Raw genomic sequence first — 21,519 nt, forward strand, 5'->3', positions numbered from 1 at the left:
TTGCCTCTCTGAGGAATCCCGGACGGGCCCCGACCAACGGTAAGCCCCCCGGGACACTCCCAGAGGGAAGGGGCAACAGGACACTAGGCGCCTGCTCTGCCCAGTAGCCCCTCTTTCGACCCCCGATGGCCCCACGGTCCATTGCCTCTTCAAGGCGGACCGTGGGACCCACCGCCCCCTCAGGGCTCCCCGGTCGCTCACGGACCGTTCCCCACGCCCACTTGGGGTGATAACCTCCCCGGGCTCGACGCCGGGCCCCTAAGGCCCGGCGCAGGCCCCCGCCCCCGGTGCACCGCCGGGTCCCTTCAGGACCGGTAGGCTGAGCACCGGACGTTCCCCGGCCCCCGGTGCACTGCCAGGTCCCCTCCGGACCGGTAGCTTGAGCACCGAGGCCCCCGGACCCCCTCAGGGCCCCCGGGAGCACCCTCCGTCGATCCCGTACGGATCGGCGCAGAGCGGGTGATTTGAACGGCGCGCGGTTTCCTTTTCGGCCGCGACGCCGGTCAAGCGACCGTTCGGCGCGCTTCACGCCCGATCGGTTCGATTGACCCCCTCCCCCCCGTCCGGTATTTGTGGAAGACTTCATCTTCCACAAAACCGTCATTTCAAAACCCCGGTAAATTCAAATTTCCTCCCGATCCCACCCATACGGGCCGAGAAGCGGGTTGAGCGCCTTCAGCGCCATCCCTCGGCGGCCGCCTGGACTTCATTCAGGTGGACGCCACGCGCTTAATTTAAATTTGTATTTTTGAAAATTTTCGTTCCGCAGTCCCTCAGACCGCGGAAAAGCCCTCCGTCGCCCCCCTTGGCCTTCAGCATTTATATCTTTTGAATTTTTTTGTGTCCTTAAAAGGACAATTTTCAAAACAACGTTCCACGGTCCTTCAGGCCGTGGAATATCGTCCGCCAGGCCCCGTTTGTGCCATGACTTAACGCCCTCCCATGCCCCCACGTCCTCCCCGTAAAAACGGGGGGGCGGGGGCCGTTAGAAAAGCACCATCGCGTGCTAGTTCCTCCGCCCCCCCCTCCTCCTCTCGCACTCCGCGGAGGAGGAAAGTCGAGGCGTCAGAGCCCGACTCCTCCCCTCCCCATACACCACCGGACGGCGCGTCCGAAAGCGCTTCGGCGCGTAGGACGCGTCGCCCGCGGAAAATCATACACTATGGCTCCCCCGTTTCTTCTTCTTCTTCTTCTCCATCCGGCGTCCGAAAGCCTTCCCTTGAGACCTTCTCCCCGCTCTCGGACGTCACCTATTCTCCCCCCAAGTCCCGTTCTTCTTCCCCTCTCTCCCTCGACGACTTCACGACGCCTCCGGATTCTTCTTCGTCCAGACGTCCGGCGCTGGATTCTCCCCCCCCGATTCCCCCGACTGCCCCCGCCCCCCAAACGACTGACAGGGTCCCGGCGCTTCTCCTGACCGGCACCGCGGTGTCGGCCAGGAGAATCGACAATCAACTTGTGGTTTACTTTCCCGTGGCGGATACGTTAACCTGCACCGAGGTGGGATGCAGCATGTCCTTCCGCGCTACGGAGTGGACGGCGATGCGGAGAAGTCTCGTCCGACACCTGATGGAGCAGCACGGCCACCGACTCACGTCGGTGAACGCCTGCTCCGTCTGCGGTGGGACTATCGGCCGCAAGCCGTCCACTCATCCCTGCCTCAAAGGGGGGATACGTAAGGCGGCGGACGGGCGTGTTGCACTCTCGCACCGGTGCGGGACATGCGACTTCGCATGCGCTACCCGTCGCGGGTTGGCGAACCACATGGTGACCCACAAGAGACCTCCCCCCTTGATTGCCCCCCTTCAGGAGGCAATCGAGGAGACAGTTAGATGCACGACGCCGCCCAACGTGACCGAGGCGCAACCCTCCGATCCAGACGCAGCAGCTGACGCTCCGGCCGAAGACCTGGCGCCGGGGCAGCCTCCCGAAGTCGGTGACCTCAACGACACCGGGTCACCGCCGCCTGTGGACGCAGCAACATCGCCGCCGCCAGCTCCAGACGCAGCAGAAGGAGCACCACGACAGGTCGAGCCACCGATACAGCAGAAGGAGAAGCTGTGGCTCGACCGACTGGCCAGCACCACCGGCCAGTCATGGGAGGAGTTCGAGGTCGTGGTGCAGGATCTGGTGGCCACCACCCAGGCGGAGAGGAAGAGGGAGGCGAAACCTGCGGACGGAGGGGAAGCTCCTCGGCCACGAAACGTCGTGCACAGACAACCACCAAGACGCAGACAAGTAGCTGACTACGACGCGAAAAAGGCGTCGGACATACAGAAACTCTTCAGGAGTCATCCCAGGAGGGCAGTGGAGAGCATCCTGTCTGATAAGTCACCCTATTGCGACATTCCCGCGGAGGAAGTGGAAAAGCATTTCCGCCAAGTCTACGGGAATGTCGGAATGGGGGGCTTGGAGGACGAGGGTGACGACTCGGTCTACCGTCGCACGACGGAGACCGAGAAGAAACTGCTCCTCGAAAGGATCACTCCTGAAGAAGTGACGAGACGCATGTCTAGAACCAAAAACACCGCCCCGGGCCCCGATGGCCTCACCTACGGCGACCTGAGGGCGGTCGATAGACATGGACGAATTCTCTCTTTTATCTTCAACAGATGCCTGAAGGAGGCCAGGACACCGGCCGCGTGGAAAACCTCTCGGACTGTCCTCCTGCACAAAGGGGGGGACCGCCAGGACATCGGCAACTGGAGGCCCATAGCGCTTGGCAACACCATCGCCAAGCTGTACGCCGGGGTGCTTGCTGACCGCATACTATCTTGGGCGGTCAGCGGGAAGAAGATGCACCCGGCTCAAAAGGGCTTCCGGGAGTTCGAGGGGTGCCACGAGCACAACTTCACCCTTCAGGCAGCTGTTGACGAAATGAGACGCAGACGTTCCCGAATCGCACTGGCTTGGCTTGATCTACGGAACGCGTTCGGGTCCATCCCGCACCAACACCTCCAGAACACCTTGAGGAGGATGGACTTGCCTGAGGAGATGAGGAGGACCGTGGAGGAGTTGCAGAAGGGCTCCACGGTCGTGAAGACGGCCAGCGGCGACACCGGCGTCATCGACATCTGCGCCGGTGTCAAGCAGGGGTGCCCGTTATCACCGACCATTTTCAACTTGGGAATGGAGCCGGTGATACGGGCGGTCGCTGGTGAGGCAGGCAAGTCCGGAGTCGTCGTCCAGGGGCAGAACATCGCCATCCTGGCCTACGCGGACGACTTGGTGCTGGTGGCCCGGGACCAGGAGCACCTGCAGCGCCTGCTGAACATCGCGGGAGAAGAGGCGACCGCTGCAGGTCTACAGTTCAAGCCAAGCAAGTGCGCAACGCTGGACCTCAACTTTTCAACCAACCAGCCCGTGCAGCCGTCCCAACTCACCATCCAGGGGGCGGCCATTTCCAGCCTGAAGGACGGCGAAGCGTACCGGTACCTCGGGGTCCCGTTCGGGTTCCATGTGGACCAGACCCCCGAGGAGGACCTGGTGCGCTTGGGCGAGGACGTCAAGAAGATCGACGAGTCACTCCTCGCCCCGTGGCAGAAGATCGCCGCGACCAACATCTTCCTTCTGCCCAGGCTGGAATTCATCTTGCGGGCTGGTAACGTTAAAAAGAAGAACTTGACTGACATCGACAAGAGGCTGAAGGCCTGCGCAAAGGGCTGGCTCCATTTGCCCAAAAGGGCATCGCCTGAGATGGTCTTCATTGGCCATCAACACGGCGGCGCAGGTCTTCTCCCTCTTTCCGACTTGACTGACATATTGACCATCGTGCAGGGATATCGACTCCTCCATTCCCGTGACCCCAACGTGAGAGTGCTCGCCTGGGGTCGCCTGAAGGAGGTAGTGCGGAGGAAGCTGAGGAGACCGCCAACCACCGGTGATCTCGCGGAGTACCTTAGCGGTAGTCTACGGGATGACTTTGGAAGGGAAAGCGGCGACTTCAGTTCCCTCTTCACGCAGGTTCGCTCCGCGTCACGCCGTATCGCCGCGCGCATAGGCTTGAGCTGGAGATGGTCGGACGAGCTAAGGGAGATGCAGATTTCGTTCCGGGACATGAATGACGGGGCTGAAGACCGCCCCCCCTTCATCAGGGTTCCTCCGAAGGCCGTAAGGCAACTGACGGGTGCCCTGAAGATCGCGGTGCGGCGCTACTACCTGAACAAGGTAAGCGCCAAGCCCGATCAAGGGAAAGTCATTCGTGCCTCGGCGAAATCTGAAGCCTCCAATCACTTCCTGGCAGGAGGGAGATACACCAGGTTTTGTGATTGGAGGTTCATCTTTAGGGCTCGGCTCGATCTGCTCCCGCTCAATGCCTGTCGCCGTTGGGAAACCAACGGGGACAAGCGGTGTCGGCGATGTGGCTACGCGGAGGAGACCCTGCCCCACGTCGTTAATCACTGCACGATGCACTCAAGGACGTGGCAGCATAGACATAATGCTGTCCAAGACCGACTACACAGGGCTCTGATTGGACGCCGGGGAAAAGGTGACGATGAAATCAGAGTCAACAAACAAGTACCTGGCACTGACTCGACTCTTAGACCAGACCTGGTTATAACTAACCAGGCCGACAAGACTGTGACATTGATCGACGTAGCAGTGCCGTTCGAGAACAACGAGGGAGCTCTGCTGGCAGCCAGGACCGCGAAGGAGGAGAAGTACGCCGCCCTGGCAGAGACCATCCGCCAGCAGGGATACCGGTCATCGGTCGCCGCCATCGTCGTGGGAAGCCTGGGGACGTGGGACTCGCAGAACGACCCCGTCCTGAAGTCCCTGGGCCTACCTCGACGATTCTGCACCACCATGCGGCGACTGATGGTCAGCGACGTCATCCGCTGGACCCGGGACTGCTACGTCGAACACATCACGGGACATAGACAGTATGAAGACGGCTCCGGAGGCTGAAAAGGAAAGGACAAAAGTGAAGTCGTGTAAAATCATTTCCCCCCCTCTTTCCATACTTCTTCATTGTAAAACCTTTCTCTGTCCCCTTTCTCTTTTATTTACTCTATGAGCCATAGTGTATGAATGGCCACGCCGTGGTGTATAAACGGCCCCCCCCAAAAGTGTAAACCCTCCCCGTGAGAGACTTAAACATATAAAACATTTTATAAAAAAAAACACTCGTGCGAGAAGCCTATATTATTATAATATTTCCCCAAAACAAAGGGGCAAAAAGACTTGTTCCCCGGCTCCCTCATTTGGAGGGAGCCGGTCATGTATAAATTATATATTAATTATAAGTTGCTTAAAACTCTGTATGAAAGAATTTTCAAATAAACATTTTAAATCTGTTCTTATCAGCTTAATATCTGATACGTCCCGCATTGCGGGACCAGAATATTAATCTGATTTTTGGACATTGGCGGGGTACCCGGAGTTTACTCCATCCCTGCCGCGGGTTGGCCCGGCATTGCAGTACCGTCGGGATCGGCCCATCATTAAAAAGGTCCACTTAAAAGCTGATGAGAACAGATTGAAGCTTAAATTGATCCGCGAAAATTATTTATTTTCGCACTTGCAAATTTCAGGCGATCCGGCTGGAAAAATATTCGCGAAATTGCATTTTCGCGGAGAGAAGCGATTTTATTCCATGCGAGCGGAGCAAAAGTAATGTAATCCAAATTGAAGCAGCACAACGAAGTATTAAAAGGAATGAATTATTAAAAGGAGAGAAACTTGGGAAGAAAAAAAATCCCATCTGAAGAGAGTCGTCGTCACTTTAAAGTGTAAGTGTAACAATAAATATAATTTTGTGAAAATAATGCAATTATTTTTTCTGCTTTCAATGCAACGTCAACAACAACAACGTCTTGTCTCCTCAGTATTCCATCATTGGAGACGACGACAACTGTTGAAGAGAGGCGCCGGATCACGTTTCAAACTTTGGCGTGTGACGCCCCTTCCTTCCAGCTGTTTACCTCCCCCCCCGAAGAGATGGCGCGCGCGCGCTCCCGGCAAGGAGCGTCATTCAAGACGACCCGACGCGAATCGACTCGCGGAAATAGGCGAGTTCCACTCTTTTACCTTAGTTTTTGAACACCAATCTTTCCACAGAATTTATGCGAAGATAATTCTTGTAAAAGGAGTGTGTGTTTGATGAAAAAAAATTGAACGGAAAAGAAACTCAATACATCGGAGGAAACGACCGATCGCGAGCACTCGGGAAAAATTGGAAAAATCTTTGCAAAAAAATTTTCAGAAATTTTTTGCGAATTTCGCGGAAATCGATGCCCATTTTCGCGATATTTTTCGAGAAAATGGAAAATATAAACAATGGAGAAATCTGGTTTTCCATCTTGTGCAATTGAAAGCGCCACTTTTTTACAGCCTTTTCGATTCCTATTCTCCGATTTGAAGAAAACCCTAATTTGTTTATATTTGAAGAAACCCTAATTTATGTATTTATTTATTTATAAGGAAAGCGTATTTTTACTAATGACGATTAATGCAAAGTAAGTGAACAGCACACGATTTTAAATCTCTACCACACAGGAAGTGAAGTGAAGAGGAAGCCCGTTTTTCGAAAAACTGTCGACCACTGAATACTGGCGAAAAGGGCCCTTTATTACCGTCCTGGATGCCCCCCTCCATTTTCGGAATGTTTGAAAATTGCGCCCGACCTTTCCCGGGAAGCGGGGAGAGAGCTTGCAATACGTCTCGTGTGTCGCTCACAGAGATGGCACGACCTAGCGAAGGACTCCGCGTTGCAATTTACTGTCTCGCCTCCGGACTCCGGGGACGCAATTGCTCCGGCCGTCCTGCCCCCCGCGCCCCCCCAAAACTTTTCTTGCTGCAGGAAAACAAGGAAGCCTTCGGAAACACCCCCGCAGGATCCTACGCGAATTCTCCCCGACCAATGCCACCCCGCGGCGCCTACGCCAATCCTGCGCCCTCCGCCCCAAGTGCTCCGGGGTCGTCCCTACACATGTAAATATTGCAGAAAAGGGCTCCCTTATCGCTTCTCGGCCTTATGGCTAAGATCAAAGTGTAGTATCTGTTCTTATCAGCTTAATATCTGATACGTCCCGCATTGCGGGACCAGAATATTAATCTGATTTTTGGACATTGGCGGGGTACCCGGAGTTTACTCCATCCCTGCCGCGGGTTGGCCCGGCATTGCAGTACCGTCGGGATCGGCCCATCATTAAAAAGGTCCACTTAAAAGCTGATGAGAACAGATTGAAGCTTAAATTGATCCGCGAAAATTATTTATTTTCGCACTTGCAAATTTCAGGCGATCCGGCTGGAAAAATATTCGCGAAATTGCATTTTCGCGGAGAGAAGCGATTTTATTCCATGCGAGCGGAGCAAAAGTAATGTAATCCAAATTGAAGCAGCACAACGGTATTAAAAGGAATGAATTATTAAAAGGAGAGAAACTTGGGAAGAAAAAAAATCCCATCTGAAGAGAGTCGTCGTCACTTTAAAGTGTAAGTGTAACAATAAATATAATTTTGTGAAAATAATGCAATTATTTTTTCTGCTTTCAATGCAACGTCAACAACAACAACGTCTTGTCTCCTCAGTATTCCATCATTGGAGACGACGACAACTGTTGAAGAGAGGCGCCGGATCACGTTTCAAACTTTGGCGTGTGACGCCCCTTCCTTCCAGCTGTTTACCTCCCCCCCCGAAGAGATGGCGCGCGCGCGCTCCCGGCAAGGAGCGTCATTCAAGACGACCCCGACGCGAATCGACTCGCGGAAATAGGCGAGTTCCACTCTTTTACCTTAGTTTTTGAACACCAATCTTTCCACAGAATTTATGCGAAGATAATTCTTGTAAAAGGAGTGTGTGTTTGATGAAAAAAAATTGAACGGAAAAGAAACTCAATACATCGGAGGAAACGACCGATCGCGAGCACTCGGGAAAAATTGGAAAAATCTTTGCAAAAAAATTTTCAGAAATTTTTTGCGAATTTCGCGGAAATCGATGCCCATTTTCGCGATATTTTTCGAGAAAATGGAAAATATAAACAATGGAGAAATCTGGTTTTCCATCTTGTGCAATTGAAAGCGCCACTTTTTTACAGCCTTTTCGATTCCTATTCTCCGATTTGAAGAAAACCCTAATTTGTTTATATTTGAAGAAACCCTAATTTATGTATTTATTTATTTATAAGGAAAGCGTATTTTTACTAATGACGATTAATGCAAAGTAAGTGAACAGCACACGATTTTAAATCTCTACCACACAGGAAGTGAAGTGAAGAGGAAGCCCGTTTTTCGAAAAACTGTCGACCACTGAATACTGGCGAAAAGGGCCCTTTATTACCGTCCTGGATGCCCCCCTCCATTTTCGGAATGTTTGAAAATTGCGCCCGACCTTTCCCGGGAAGCGGGGAGAGAGCTTGCAATACGTCTCGTGTGTCGCTCACAGAGATGGCACGACCTAGCGAAGGACTCCGCGTTGCAATTTACTGTCTCGCCTCCGGACTCCGGGGACGCAATTGCTCCGGCCGTCCTGCCCCCCGCGCCCCCCCCAAAACTTTTCTTGCTGCAGGAAAACAAGGAAGCCTTCGGAAACACCCCCGCAGGATCCTACGCGAATTCTCCCCGACCAATGCCACCCCGCGGCGCCTACGCCAATCCTGCGCCCTCCGCCCCAAGTGCTCCGGGGTCGTCCCTACACATGTAAATATTGCAGAAAAGGGCTCCCTTATCGCTTCTCGGCCTTATGGCTAAGATCAAAGTGTAGTATCTGTTCTTATCAGCTTAATATCTGATACGTCCCGCATTGCGGGACCAGAATATTAATCTGATTTTTGGACATTGGCGGGGTACCCGGAGTTTACTCCATCCCTGCCGCGGGTTGGCCCGGCATTGCAGTACCGTCGGGATCGGCCCATCATTAAAAAGGTCCACTTAAAAGCTGATGAGAACAGATTGAAGCTTAAATTGATCCGCGAAAATTATTTATTTTCGCACTTGCAAATTTCAGGCGATCCGGCTGGAAAAATATTCGCGAAATTGCATTTTCGCGGAGAGAAGCGATTTTATTCCATGCGAGCGGAGCAAAAGTAATGTAATCCAAATTGAAGCAGCACAACGAAGTATTAAAAGGAATGAATTATTAAAAGGAGAGAAACTTGGGAAGAAAAAAAATCCCATCTGAAGAGAGTCGTCGTCACTTTAAAGTGTAAGTGTAACAATAAATATAATTTTGTGAAAATAATGCAATTATTTTTTCTGCTTTCAATGCAACGTCAACAACAACAACGTCTTGTCTCCTCAGTATTCCATCATTGGAGACGACGACAACTGTTGAAGAGAGGCGCCGGATCACGTTTCAAACTTTGGCGTGTGACGCCCCTTCCTTCCAGCTGTTTACCTCCCCCCCCGAAGAGATGGCGCGCGCGCGCTCCCGGCAAGGAGCGTCATTCAAGACGACCCGACGCGAATCGACTCGCGGAAATAGGCGAGTTCCACTCTTTTACCTTAGTTTTTGAACACCAATCTTTCCACAGAATTTATGCGAAGATAATTCTTGTAAAAGGAGTGTGTGTTTGATGAAAAAAAATTGAACGGAAAAGAAACTCAATACATCGGAGGAAACGACCGATCGCGAGCACTCGGGAAAAATTGGAAAAATCTTTGCAAAAAAATTTTCAGAAATTTTTTGCGAATTTCGCGGAAATCGATGCCCATTTTCGCGATATTTTTCGAGAAAATGGAAAATATAAACAATGGAGAAATCTGGTTTTCCATCTTGTGCAATTGAAAGCGCCACTTTTTTACAGCCTTTTCGATTCCTATTCTCCGATTTGAAGAAAACCCTAATTTGTTTATATTTGAAGAAACCCTAATTTATGTATTTATTTATTTATAAGGAAAGCGTATTTTTACTAATGACGATTAATGCAAAGTAAGTGAACAGCACACGATTTTAAATCTCTACCACACAGGAAGTGAAGTGAAGAGGAAGCCCGTTTTTCGAAAAACTGTCGACCACTGAATACTGGCGAAAAGGGCCCTTTATTACCGTCCTGGATGCCCCCCTCCATTTTCGGAATGTTTGAAAATTGCGCCCGACCTTTCCCGGGAAGCGGGGAGAGAGCTTGCAATACGTCTCGTGTGTCGCTCACAGAGATGGCACGACCTAGCGAAGGACTCCGCGTTGCAATTTACTGTCTCGCCTCCGGACTCCGGGGACGCAATTGCTCCGGCCGTCCTGCCCCCCGCGCCCCCCCAAAACTTTTCTTGCTGCAGGAAAACAAGGAAGCCTTCGGAAACACCCCCGCAGGATCCTACGCGAATTCTCCCCGACCAATGCCACCCCGCGGCGCCTACGCCAATCCTGCGCCCTCCGCCCCAAGTGCTCCGGGGTCGTCCCTACACATGTAAATATTGCAGAAAAGGGCTCCCTTATCGCTTCTCGGCCTTATGGCTAAGATCAAAGTGTAGTATCTGTTCTTATCAGCTTAATCCCCTTAACTTTCTTCTTTTTCGCCCGCCAAATTCAAATTTTTAAATGAACAGATCTACCGCTTTTGGACCTTTCTAGCCTCTCTGAGGAATCCCGGACGGGCCCCGACCAACGGTAAGCCCCCCGGGACACTCCCAGAGGGAAGGGGCAACAGGACACTAGGCGCCTGCTCTGCCCAGTAGCCCCTCTTTCGACCCCCGATGGCCCCACGGTCCATTGCCTCTTCAAGGCGGACCGTGGGACCCACCGCCCCCTCAGGGCTCCCCGGTCGCTCACGGACCGTTCCCCACGCCCACTTGGGGTGATAACCTCCCCGGGCTCGACGCCGGGCCCCTAAGGCCCGGCGCAGGCCCCCGCCCCCGGTGCACCGCCGGGTCCCTTCAGGACCGGTAGGCTGAGCACCGGACGTTCCCCGGCCCCCGGTGCACTGCCAGGTCCCCTCCGGACCGGTAGCTTGAGCACCGAGGCCCCCGGACCCCCTCAGGGCCCCCGGGAGCACCCTCCGTCGATCCCGTACGGATCGGCGCAGAGCGGGTGATTTGAACGGCGCGCGGTTTCCTTTTCGGCCGCGACGCCGGTCAAGCGACCGTTCGGCGCGCTTCACGCCCGATCGGTTCGATTGACCCCCTCCCCCCCGTCCGGTATTTGTGGAAGACTTCATCTTCCACAAAACCGTCATTTCAAAACCCCGGTAAATTCAAATTTCCTCCCGATCCCACCCATACGGGCCGAGAAGCGGGTTGAGCGCCTTCAGCGCCATCCCTCGGCGGCCGCCTGGACTTCAGTCAGGTGGACGCCACGCGCTTAATTTAAATTTGTATTTTTGAAAATTTTCGTTCCGCAGTCCCTCAGACCGCGGAAAAGCCCTCCGTCGCCCCCCTTGGCCTTCAGCATTTATATCTTTTGAATTTTTTTGTGTCCTTAAAAGGACAATTTTCAAAACAACGTTCCACGGTCCTTCAGGCCGTGGAATATCGTCCGCCAGGCCCCGTTTGTGCCATGACTTAACGCCCTCCCATGCCCCCACGTCCTCCCCGTAAAAACGGGGGGGCGGGGGCCGTTAGAAAAGCACCATCGCGTGCTAGTTCCTCCGCCCCCCCCTCCTCCTCTCGCACTCCGCGGAGGAGGAAAGTCGAGGCGTCAGAGCCCGACTCCTCCCCTCCCCATACACCACCGGACGGCGCGTCCGAAAGCGCTTCGGCGCGTAGGACGCGTCGCCCGCGGAAAATCATACACTATGGCTCCCCCGTTTCTTCTTCTTCTTCTTCTCCATCCGGCGTCCGAAAGCCTTCCCTTGAGACCTTCTCCCCGCTCTCGGACGTCACCTATTCTCCCCCCAAGTCCCGTTCTTCTTCCCCTCTCTCCCTCGACGACTTCACGACGCCTCCGGATTCTTCTTCGTCCAGACGTCCGGCGCTGGATTCTCCCCCCCCGATTCCCCCGACTGCCCCCGCCCCCCAAACGACTGACAGGGTCCCGGCGCTTCTCCTGACCGGCACCGCGGTGTCGGCCAGGAGAATCGACAATCAACTTGTGGTTTACTTTCCCGTGGCGGACACGTTAACCTGCACCGAGGTGGGATGCAGCATGTCCTTCCGCGCTACGGAGTGGACGGCGATGCGGAGAAGTCTCGTCCGGCACCTGATGGAGCAGCACGGCCACCGACTCACGTCGGTGAACGCCTGCTCCATCTGCGGTGGGACTATCGGCCGCAAGCCGTCCACTCATCCCTGCCTCAAAGGGGGGATACGTAAGGCTGCGGACGGACGTGTTGCACTCTCGCATCGGTGCGGGGCATGCGATTTCGCATGCGCTACCCGTCGCGGGCTTGCGAACCACATGGTGACCCACAAGAGACCTCCCCCCTTGATTGCCCCCCTTCAGGAGGCAATCGAGGAGACAGTTAGATGCACGACGCCGCCCAACGTGACCGAGGCGCAACCCTCCGATCCAGACGCAGCAGCAGACGCTCCGGCCGAAGACCTGGCGCCGGGGCAGCCTCCTGAAGTCGGTGACCTTAACGACACCGGGTCACCGCCGCCTGTGGACGCAGCAACATCGCCGCCGCCAGCTCCAGACGCAGCAGAAGGAGCACCACGACAGGTCGAGCCACCGATACAGCAGAAGGAGAAGCTGTGGCTCGACCGACTGGCCAGCACATCCGGCCAGTCATGGGAGGAGTTCGAGGTCGTGGTGCAGGATCTGGTGGCCACCACCCAGGCGGAGAGGAAGAGGGAGGCGAAACCTGCGGACGGAGGGGAAGCTCCTCGGCCACGAAACGTCGTGCACAGACAACCACCAAGACGCAGACAAGTAGCTGACTACGACGCGAAAAAGGCGTCGGACATACAGAAACTCTTCAGGAGTCATCCCAGGAGGGCAGTGGAGAGCATCCTGTCCGATAAGTCACCCTATTGCGACATTCCCGCGGAGGAGGTGGAAAAGCATTTCCGCCAAGTCTACGGGAATGTCGGGATGGGGGGCTTGGAGGACGAGGGTGACGACTCGGTCTACCGTCGCACGACGGAGACCGAGAAGAAACTGCTCCTCGAAAGGATCACTCCTGAGGAAGTGACGAGACGCATGTCTAGAACCAAGAACACCGCCCCGGGCCCCGATGGCCTCACCTACGGCGACCTGAGGGCGGTCGATAGACATGGACGAATTCTCTCTTTTATCTTCAACAGATGCCTGAAGGAGGCCAGGACACCGGCCGCGTGGAAGACCTCTCGGACTGTCCTCCTGCACAAAGGGGGGGACCGCCAGGACATCGGCAACTGGAGGCCCATAGCGCTTGGCAACACCATCGCCAAGCTGTACGCCGGGGTGCTTGCTGACCGCATACTATCTTGGGCGGTCAGCGGGAAGAAGATGCACCCGGCTCAAAAGGGCTTCCGGGAGTTCGAGGGGTGCCACGAGCACAATTTCACCCTTCAGGCAGCTGTTGACGAAATGAGACGCAGACGTTCCCGAATCGCACTGGCTTGGCTTGACCTACGGAACGCGTTCGGGTCCATCCCGCACCAACACCTCCAGAACACCCTGAGGAGGATGGACTTGCCTGAGGAGATGAGGAGGACCGTGGAGGAGTTGCAGAAGGGCTCCACGGTCGTGAAGACGACCAGCGGCGACACCGGCGTCATCGACATCTGCGCCGGTGTCAAGCAGGGGTGCCCGTTATCACCGACCATTTTCAACTTGGGAATGGAGCCGGTGATACGGGCGGTCGCTGGTGAGGCAGGCAAGTCCGGAGTCGTCGTCCAGGGGCAAAACATCGCCATCCTGGCCTACGCGGACGACTTGGTGCTGGTGGCCCGGGACCAGGAGCACCTGCAGCGCCTGCTGAACATCGCGGGAGAAGAGGCGACCGCTGCAGGTCTACAGTTCAAGCCAAGCAAGTGCGCAACGCTGGACCTCAACTTTGCAGCAAACCAGCCCGTGCAGCCGTCCCAACTCACCATCCAGGGGGCGGCCATTTCCAGCCTGAAGGACGGCGAAGCGTACCGGTACCTCGGGGTCCCGTTCGGGTTCCACGTGGACCAGACCCCCGAGGAGGACCTGGTGCGCTTGGGCGAGGACGTCAAGAAGATCGACGAGTCACTCCTCGCCCCGTGGCAGAAGATCGCCGCGACCAACATCTTCCTTCTGCCCAGGCTGGAATTCATCTTGCGGGCTGGTAATGTTAAAAAGAAAAACTTGACCGACATCGACAAGAGGCTGAAGGCCTGCGCAAAGGGCTGGCTCCATTTGCCCAAAAGGGCATCGCCTGAGATGGTCTTCATTGGCCATCAACACGGCGGCGCAGGTCTTCTCCCTCTTTCCGACTTGACTGACATATTGACCATCGTGCAGGGATATCGACTCCTCCATTCCCGTGACCCCAACGTGAGAGTGCTCGCCTGGGGTCGCCTGAAGGAGGTAGTGCGGAGGAAGCTGAGGAGACCGCCAACCACCGGTGATCTCGCAGAATACCTTAGTGGTAGTCTGCGGGATGACTTTGGAAGGGAAAGCGGCGACTTCAGTTCCCTCTTCACGCAGGTTCGCTCCGCGTCACGCCGTATCGCCGCGCGCATAGGCTTGAGCTGGAGATGGTCGGACGAGCTAAGGGAGATGCAGATTTCGTTCCGGGACATGAATGACGGGGCTGAAGACCGCCCCCCCTTCATCAGGGTTCCTCCGAAGGCCGTAAGGCAACTGACGGGTGCCCTGAAGATCGCGGTGCGGCGCTACTACCTGAACAAGGTAAGCGCCAAGCCCGATCAAGGGAAAGTCATTCGTGCCTCGGCGAAATCTGAAGCCTCCAATCACTTCCTGGCAGGAGGGAGATACACCAGGTTTTGTGATTGGAGGTTCATCTTTAGGGCTCGGCTCGATCTGCTCCCGCTCAATGCCTGTCGCCGTTGGGAAACCAACGGGGACAAGCGGTGTCGGCGATGTGGCTACGCGGAGGAGACCCTGCCCCACGTCGTTAATCACTGCACGATGCACTCAAGGACGTGGCAGCATAGACATAATGCTGTCCAAGACCGACTACACAGGGCTCTGATTGGACGCCGGGGAAAAGGTGACGATGAAATCAGAGTCAACAAACAAGTACCTGGCACTGACTCGACTCTTAGACCAGACCTGGTTATAACTAACCAGGCCGACAAGACTGTGACATTGATCGACGTAGCAGTACCGTTCGAGAACAACGAGGGAGCTCTGCTGGCAGCCAGGACCGCGAAGGAGGAGAAGTACGCCGCCCTGGCAGAGACCATCCGCCAGCAGGGATACCGGTCATCGGTCGCCGCCATCGTCGTGGGAAGCCTGGGGACGTGGGACTCGCAGAACGACCCCGTCCTGAAGTCCCTGGGCCTACCTCGACGATTCTGCACCACCATGCGGCGACTGATGGTCAGCGACGTCATCCGCTGGACCCGGGACTGCTACGTCGAACACATCACGGGACATAGACAGTATGAAGACGGCTCCGGAGGCTGAAAAGGAAAGGACAAAAGTGAAGTCGTGTAAAATCATTTCCCCCCCTCTTTCCATACTTCTTCATTGTAAAACCTTTCTCTGTCCCCTTTCTCTTTTATTTACTCTATGAGCCATAGTGTATGAATGGCCACGCCGTGGTGTATAAACGGCCCCCCCCAAAAGTGTAAACCCTCCCCGTGAGAGACTTAAACATATAAAACATTTTATAAAAAAAAAACACTCGTGCGAGAAGCCTATATTATTATAATATTTCCCCAAAATAAAGGGGCAAAAAGACTTGTTCCCCGGCTCCCTCATTTGGAGGGAGCCGGTCATGTATAAATTATATATTAATTATAAGTTGCTTAAAACTCTGTATGAAAGAATTTTCAAATAAACATTTTAAATCTGTTCTTATCAGCTTAATATCTGATACGTCCCGCATTGCGGGACCAGAATATTAATCTGATTTTTGGACATTGGCGGGGTACCCGGAGTTTACTCCATCCCTGCCGCGGGTTGGCCCGGCATTGCAGTACCGTCGGGATCGGCCCATCATTAAAAAGGTCCACTTAAAAGCTGATGAGAACAGATTGAAGCTTAAATTGATCCGCGAAAATTATTTATTTTCGCACTTGCAAATTTCAGGCGATCCGGCTGGAAAAATATTCGCGAAATTGCATTTTCGCGGAGAGAAGCGATTTTATTCCATGCGAGCGGAGCAAAAGTAATGTAATCCAAATTGAAGCAGCACAACGAAGTATTAAAAGGAATGAATTATTAAAAGGAGAGAAACTTGGGAAGAAAAAAAATCCCATCTGAAGAGAGTCGTCGTCACTTTAAAGTGTAAGTGTAACAATAAATATAATTTTGTGAAAATAATGCAATTATTTTTTCTGCTTTCAATGCAACGTCAACAACAACAACGTCTTGTCTCCTCAGTATTCCATCATTGGAGACGACGACAACTGTTGAAGAGAGGCGCCGGATCACGTTTCAAACTTTGGCGTGTGACGCCCCTTCCTTCCAGCTGTTTACCTCCCCCCCCGAAGAGATGGCGCGCGCGCGCTCCCGGCAAGGAGCGTCATTCAAGACGACCCGACGCGAATCGACTCGCGGAAATAGGCGAGTTCCACTCTTTTACCTTAGTTTTTGAACACCAATCTTTCCACAGAATTTATGCGAAGATAATTCTTGTAAAAGGAGTGTGTGTTTGATGAAAAAAAATTGAACGGAAAAGAAACTCAATACATCGGAGGAAACGACCGATCGCGAGCACTCGGGAAAAATTGGAAAAATCTTTGCAAAAAAATTTTCAGAAATTTTTTGCGAATTTCGCGGAAATCGATGCCCATTTTCGCGATATTTTTCGAGAAAATGGAAAATATAAACAATGGAGAAATCTGGTTTTCCATCTTGTGCAATTGAAAGCGCCACTTTTTTACAGCCTTTTCGATTCCTATTCTCCGATTTGAAGAAAACCCTAATTTGTTTATATTTGAAGAAACCCTAATTTATGTATTTATTTATTTATAAGGAAAGCGTATTTTTACTAATGACGATTAATGCAAAGTAAGTGAACAGCACACGATTTTAAATCTCTACCACACAGGAAGTGAAGTGAAGAGGAAGCCCGTTTTTCGAAAAACTGTCGACCACTGAATACTGGCGAAAAGGGCCCTTTATTACCGTCCTGGATGCCCCCCTCCATTTTCGGAATGTTTGAAAATTGCGCCCGACCTTTCCCGGGAAGCGGGGAGAGAGCTTGCAATACGTCTCGTGTGTCGCTCACAGAGATGGCACGACCTAGCGAAGGACTCCGCGTTGCAATTTACTGTCTCGCCTCCGGACTCCGGGGACGCAATTGCTCCGGCCGTCCTGCCCCCCGCGCCCCCCCAAAACTTTTCTTGCTGCAGGAAAACAAGGAAGCCTTCGGAAACACCCCCGCAGGATCCTACGCGAATTCTCCCCGACCAATGCCACCCCGCGGCGCCTACGCCAATCCTGCGCCCTCCGCCCCAAGTGCTCCGGGGTCGTCCCTACACATGTAAATATTGCAGAAAAGGGCTCCCTTATCGCTTCTCGGCCTTATGGCTAAGATCAAAGTGTAGTATCTGTTCTTATCAGCTTAATCCCCTTAACTTTCTTCTTTTTCGCCCGCCAAATTCAAATTTTTAAATGAACAGATCTACCGCTTTTGGACCTTTCTTGCCTCTCTGAGGAATCCCGGACGGGCCCCGACCAACGGTAAGCCCCCCGGGACACTCCCAGAGGGAAGGGGCAACAGGACACTAGGCGCCTGCTCTGCCCAGTAGCCCCTCTTTCGACCCCCGATGGCCCCACGGTCCATTGCCTCTTCAAGGCGGACCGTGGGACCCACCGCCCCCTCAGGGCTCCCCGGTCGCTCACGGACCGTTCCCCACGCCCACTTGGGGTGATAACCTCCCCGGGCTCGACGCCGGGCCCCTAAGGCCCGGCGCAGGCCCCCGCCCCCGGTGCACCGCCGGGTCCCTTCAGGACCGGTAGGCTGAGCACCGGACGTTCCCCGGCCCCCGGTGCACTGCCAGGTCCCCTCCGGACCGGTAGCTTGAGCACCGAGGCCCCCGGACCCCCTCAGGGCCCCCGGGAGCACCCTCCGTCGATCCCGTACGGATCGGCGCAGAGCGGGTGATTTGAACGGCGCGCGGTTTCCTTTTCGGCCGCGACGCCGGTCAAGCGACCGTTCGGCGCGCTTCACGCCCGATCGGTTCGATTGACCCCCTCCCCCCCCGTCCGGTATTTGTGGAAGACTTCATCTTCCACAAAACCGTCATTTCAAAACCCCGGTAAATTCAAATTTCCTCCCGATCCCACCCATACGGGCCGAGAAGCGGGTTGAGCGCCTTCAGCGCCATCCCTCGGCGGCCGCCTGGACTTCATTCAGGTGGACGCCACGCGCTTAATTTAAATTTGTATTTTTGAAAATTTTCGTTCCGCAGTCCCTCAGACCGCGGAAAAGCCCTCCGTCGCCCCCCTTGGCCTTCAGCATTTATATCTTTTGAATTTTTTGTGTCCTTAAAAGGACAATTTTCAAAACAACGTTCCACGGTCCTTCAGGCCGTGGAATATCGTCCGCCAGGCCCCGTTTGTGCCATGACTTAACGCCCTCCCATGCCCCCACGTCCTCCCCGTAAAAACGGGGGGGCGGGGGCCGTTAGAAAAGCACCATCGCGTGCTAGTTCCTCCGCCCCCCCCTCCTCCTCTCGCACTCCGCGGAGGAGGAAAGTCGAGGCGTCAGAGCCCGACTCCTCCCCTCCCCATACACCACCGGACGGCGCGTCCGAAAGCGCTTCGGCGCGTAGGACGCGTCGCCCGCGGAAAATCATACACTATGGCTCCCCCGTTTCTTCTTCTTCTTCTTCTCCATCCGGCGTCCGAAAGCCTTCCCTTGAGACCTTCTCCCCGCTCTCGGACGTCACCTATTCTCCCCCCAAGTCCCGTTCTTCTTCCCCTCTCTCCCTCGACGACTTCACGACGCCTCCGGATTCTTCTTCGTCCAGACGTCCGGCGCTGGATTCTCCCCCCCCGATTCCCCCGACTGCCCCCGCCCCCCAAACGACTGACAGGGTCCCGGCGCTTCTCCTGACCGGCACCGCGGTGTCGGCCAGGAGAATCGACAATCAACTTGTGGTTTACTTTCCCGTGGCGGATACGTTAACCTGCACCGAGGTGGGATGCAGCATGTCCTTCCGCGCTACGGAGTGGACGGCGATGCGGAGAAGTCTCGTCCGGCACCTGATGGAGCAGCACGGCCACCGACTCACGTCGGTGAACGCCTGCTCCATCTGCGGTGGGACTATCGGCCGCGAGCCGTCCACTCATCCCTGCCTCAAAGGGGGGATACGTAAAGCTGCGGACGGGCGTGTTGCACTCTCGCATCGGTGCGGGGCATGCGATTTCGCATGCGCTACCCGTCGCGGGTTGGCGAACCACATGGTGACCCACAAGAGACCTCCCCCCTTGATTGCCCCCCTTCAGGAGGCAATCGAGGAGACAGTTAGATGCACGACGCCGCCCAACGTGACCGAGGCGCAACCCTCCGATCCAGACGCAGCAGCTGACGCTCCGGCCGAAGACCTGGCGCCGGGGCAGCCTCCCGAAGTCGGTGACCTCAACGACACCGGGTCACCGCCGCCTGTGGACGCAGCAACATCGCCGCCGCCAGCTCCAGACGCAGCAGAAGGAGCACCACGACAGGTCGAGCCACCGATACAGCAGAAGGAGAAGCTGTGGCTCGACCGACTGGCCAGCACCACCGGCCAGTCATGGGAGGAGTTCGAGGTCGTGGTGCAGGATCTGGTGGCCACCACCCAGGCGGAGAGGAAGAGGGAGGCGAAACCTGCGGACGGAGGGGAAGCTCCTCGGCCACGAAACGTCGTGCACAGACAACCACCAAGACGCAGACAAGTAGCTGACTACGACGCGAAAAAGGCGTCGGACATACAGAAACTCTTCAGGAGTCATCCCAGGAGGGCAGTGGAGAGCATCCTGTCTGATAAGTCACCCTATTGCGACATTCCCGCGGAGGAAGTGGAAAAGCATTTCCGCCAAGTCTACGGGAATGTCGGAATGGGGGGCTTGGAGGACGAGGGTGACGACTCGGTCTACCGTCGCACGACGGAGACCGAGAAGAAACTGCTCCTCGAAAGGATCACTCCTGAAGAAGTGACGAGACGCATGTCTAGAACCAAAAACACCGCCCCGGGCCCCGATGGCCTCACCTACGGCGACCTGAGGGCGGTCGATAGACATGGACGAATTCTCTCTTTTATCTTCAACAGATGCCTGAAGGAGGCCAGGACACCGGCCGCGTGGAAAACCTCTCGGACTGTCCTCCTGCACAAAGGGGGGGACCGCCAGGACATCGGCAACTGGAGGCCCATAGCGCTTGGCAACACCATCGCCAAGCTGTACGCCGGGGTGCTTGCTGACCGCATACTATCTTGGGCGGTCAGCGGGAAGAAGATGCACCCGGCTCAAAAGGGCTTCCGGGAGTTCGAGGGGTGCCACGAGCACAACTTCACCCTTCAGGCAGCTGTTGACGAAATGAGACGCAGACGTTCCCGAATCGCACTGGCTTGGCTTGATCTACGGAACGCGTTCGGGTCCATCCCGCACCAACACCTCCAGAACACCTTGAGGAGGATGGACTTGCCTGAGGAGATGAGGAGGACCGTGGAGGAGTTGCAGAAGGGCTCCACGGTCGTGAAGACGGCCAGCGGCGACACCGGCGTCATCGACATCTGCGCCGGTGTCAAGCAGGGGTGCCCGTTGTCACCGACCATTTTCAACTTGGGAATGGAGCCGGTGATACGGGCGGTCGCTGGTGAGGCAGGCAAGTCCGGAGTCGTCGTCCAGGGGCAGAACATCGCCATCCTGGCCTACGCGGACGACTTGGTGCTGGTGGCCCGGGACCAGGAGCACCTGCAGCGCCTGCTGAACATCGCGGGAGAAGAGGCGACCGCTGCAGGTCTACAGTTCAAGCCAAGCAGGTGCGCAACGCTGGACCTCAACTTTTCAACCAACCAGCCCGTGCAGCCGTCCCAACTCACCATCCAGGGGGCGGCCATTTCCAGCCTGAAGGACGGCGAAGCGTACCGGTACCTCGGGGTCCCGTTCGGGTTCCATGTGGACCAGACCCCCGAGGAGGACCTGGTGCGCTTGGGCGAGGACGTCAAGAAGATCGACGAGTCACTCCTCGCCCCGTGGCAGAAGATCGCCGCGACCAACATCTTCCTTCTGCCCAGGCTGGAATTCATCTTGCGGGCTGGTAACGTTAAAAAGAAGAACTTGACTGACATCGACAAGAGGCTGAAGGCCTGCGCAAAGGGCTGGCTCCATTTGCCCAAAAGGGCATCGCCTGAGATGGTCTTCATTGGCCATCAACACGGCGGCGCAGGTCTTCTCCCTCTTTCCGACTTGACTGACATATTGACCATCGTGCAGGGATATCGACTCCTCCATTCCCGTGACCCCAACGTGAGAGTGCTCGCCTGGGGTCGCCTGAAGGAGGTAGTGCGGAGGAAGCTGAGGAGACCGCCAACCACCGGTGATCTCGCGGAGTACCTTAGCGGTAGTCTGCGGGAT

At 55.3% G+C, this 21,519-nt stretch overlaps 4 non-coding genes and 2 pseudogenes across 4 annotated transcripts; all 6 read left to right on the forward strand.

Moving 5' to 3' along the window:
* Positions 1-5,253: 5,253 nt before the first annotated feature.
* LOC139693170 (U2 spliceosomal RNA) lies at positions 5,254-5,447 on the forward strand. The gene has a single exon (XR_011702014.1). It is a non-coding gene; the product is annotated as a U2 spliceosomal RNA (small nuclear RNA).
* Positions 5,448-6,960: 1,513 nt separating this feature from the next.
* LOC139693135 (U2 spliceosomal RNA) lies at positions 6,961-7,153 on the forward strand. The gene has a single exon (XR_011701984.1). It is a non-coding gene; the product is annotated as a U2 spliceosomal RNA (small nuclear RNA).
* A 1,513-nt stretch (positions 7,154-8,666) lies between these two features.
* LOC139693151 (U2 spliceosomal RNA) lies at positions 8,667-8,859 on the forward strand. The gene has a single exon (XR_011701995.1). It is a non-coding gene; the product is annotated as a U2 spliceosomal RNA (small nuclear RNA).
* A 1,513-nt stretch (positions 8,860-10,372) lies between these two features.
* On the forward strand, positions 10,373-10,506 carry LOC139693187 (U2 spliceosomal RNA; annotated as a pseudogene).
* Positions 10,507-15,760: 5,254 nt separating this feature from the next.
* Positions 15,761-15,954, forward strand: LOC139693171 (U2 spliceosomal RNA). The gene has a single exon (XR_011702015.1). It is a non-coding gene; the product is annotated as a U2 spliceosomal RNA (small nuclear RNA).
* Positions 15,955-17,467: 1,513 nt separating this feature from the next.
* Positions 17,468-17,601, forward strand: LOC139693189 (U2 spliceosomal RNA; annotated as a pseudogene).
* The last annotated feature ends 3,918 nt before the right edge of the window (positions 17,602-21,519 follow it).

Source organism: Hetaerina americana, unplaced genomic scaffold (genome assembly GCF_022747635.1).
Source record: "Hetaerina americana unplaced genomic scaffold, ioHetAmer1.1.p SCAF_447, whole genome shotgun sequence".
In the NCBI taxonomy this organism is placed as follows: domain Eukaryota; kingdom Metazoa; phylum Arthropoda; class Insecta; order Odonata; family Calopterygidae; genus Hetaerina; species Hetaerina americana.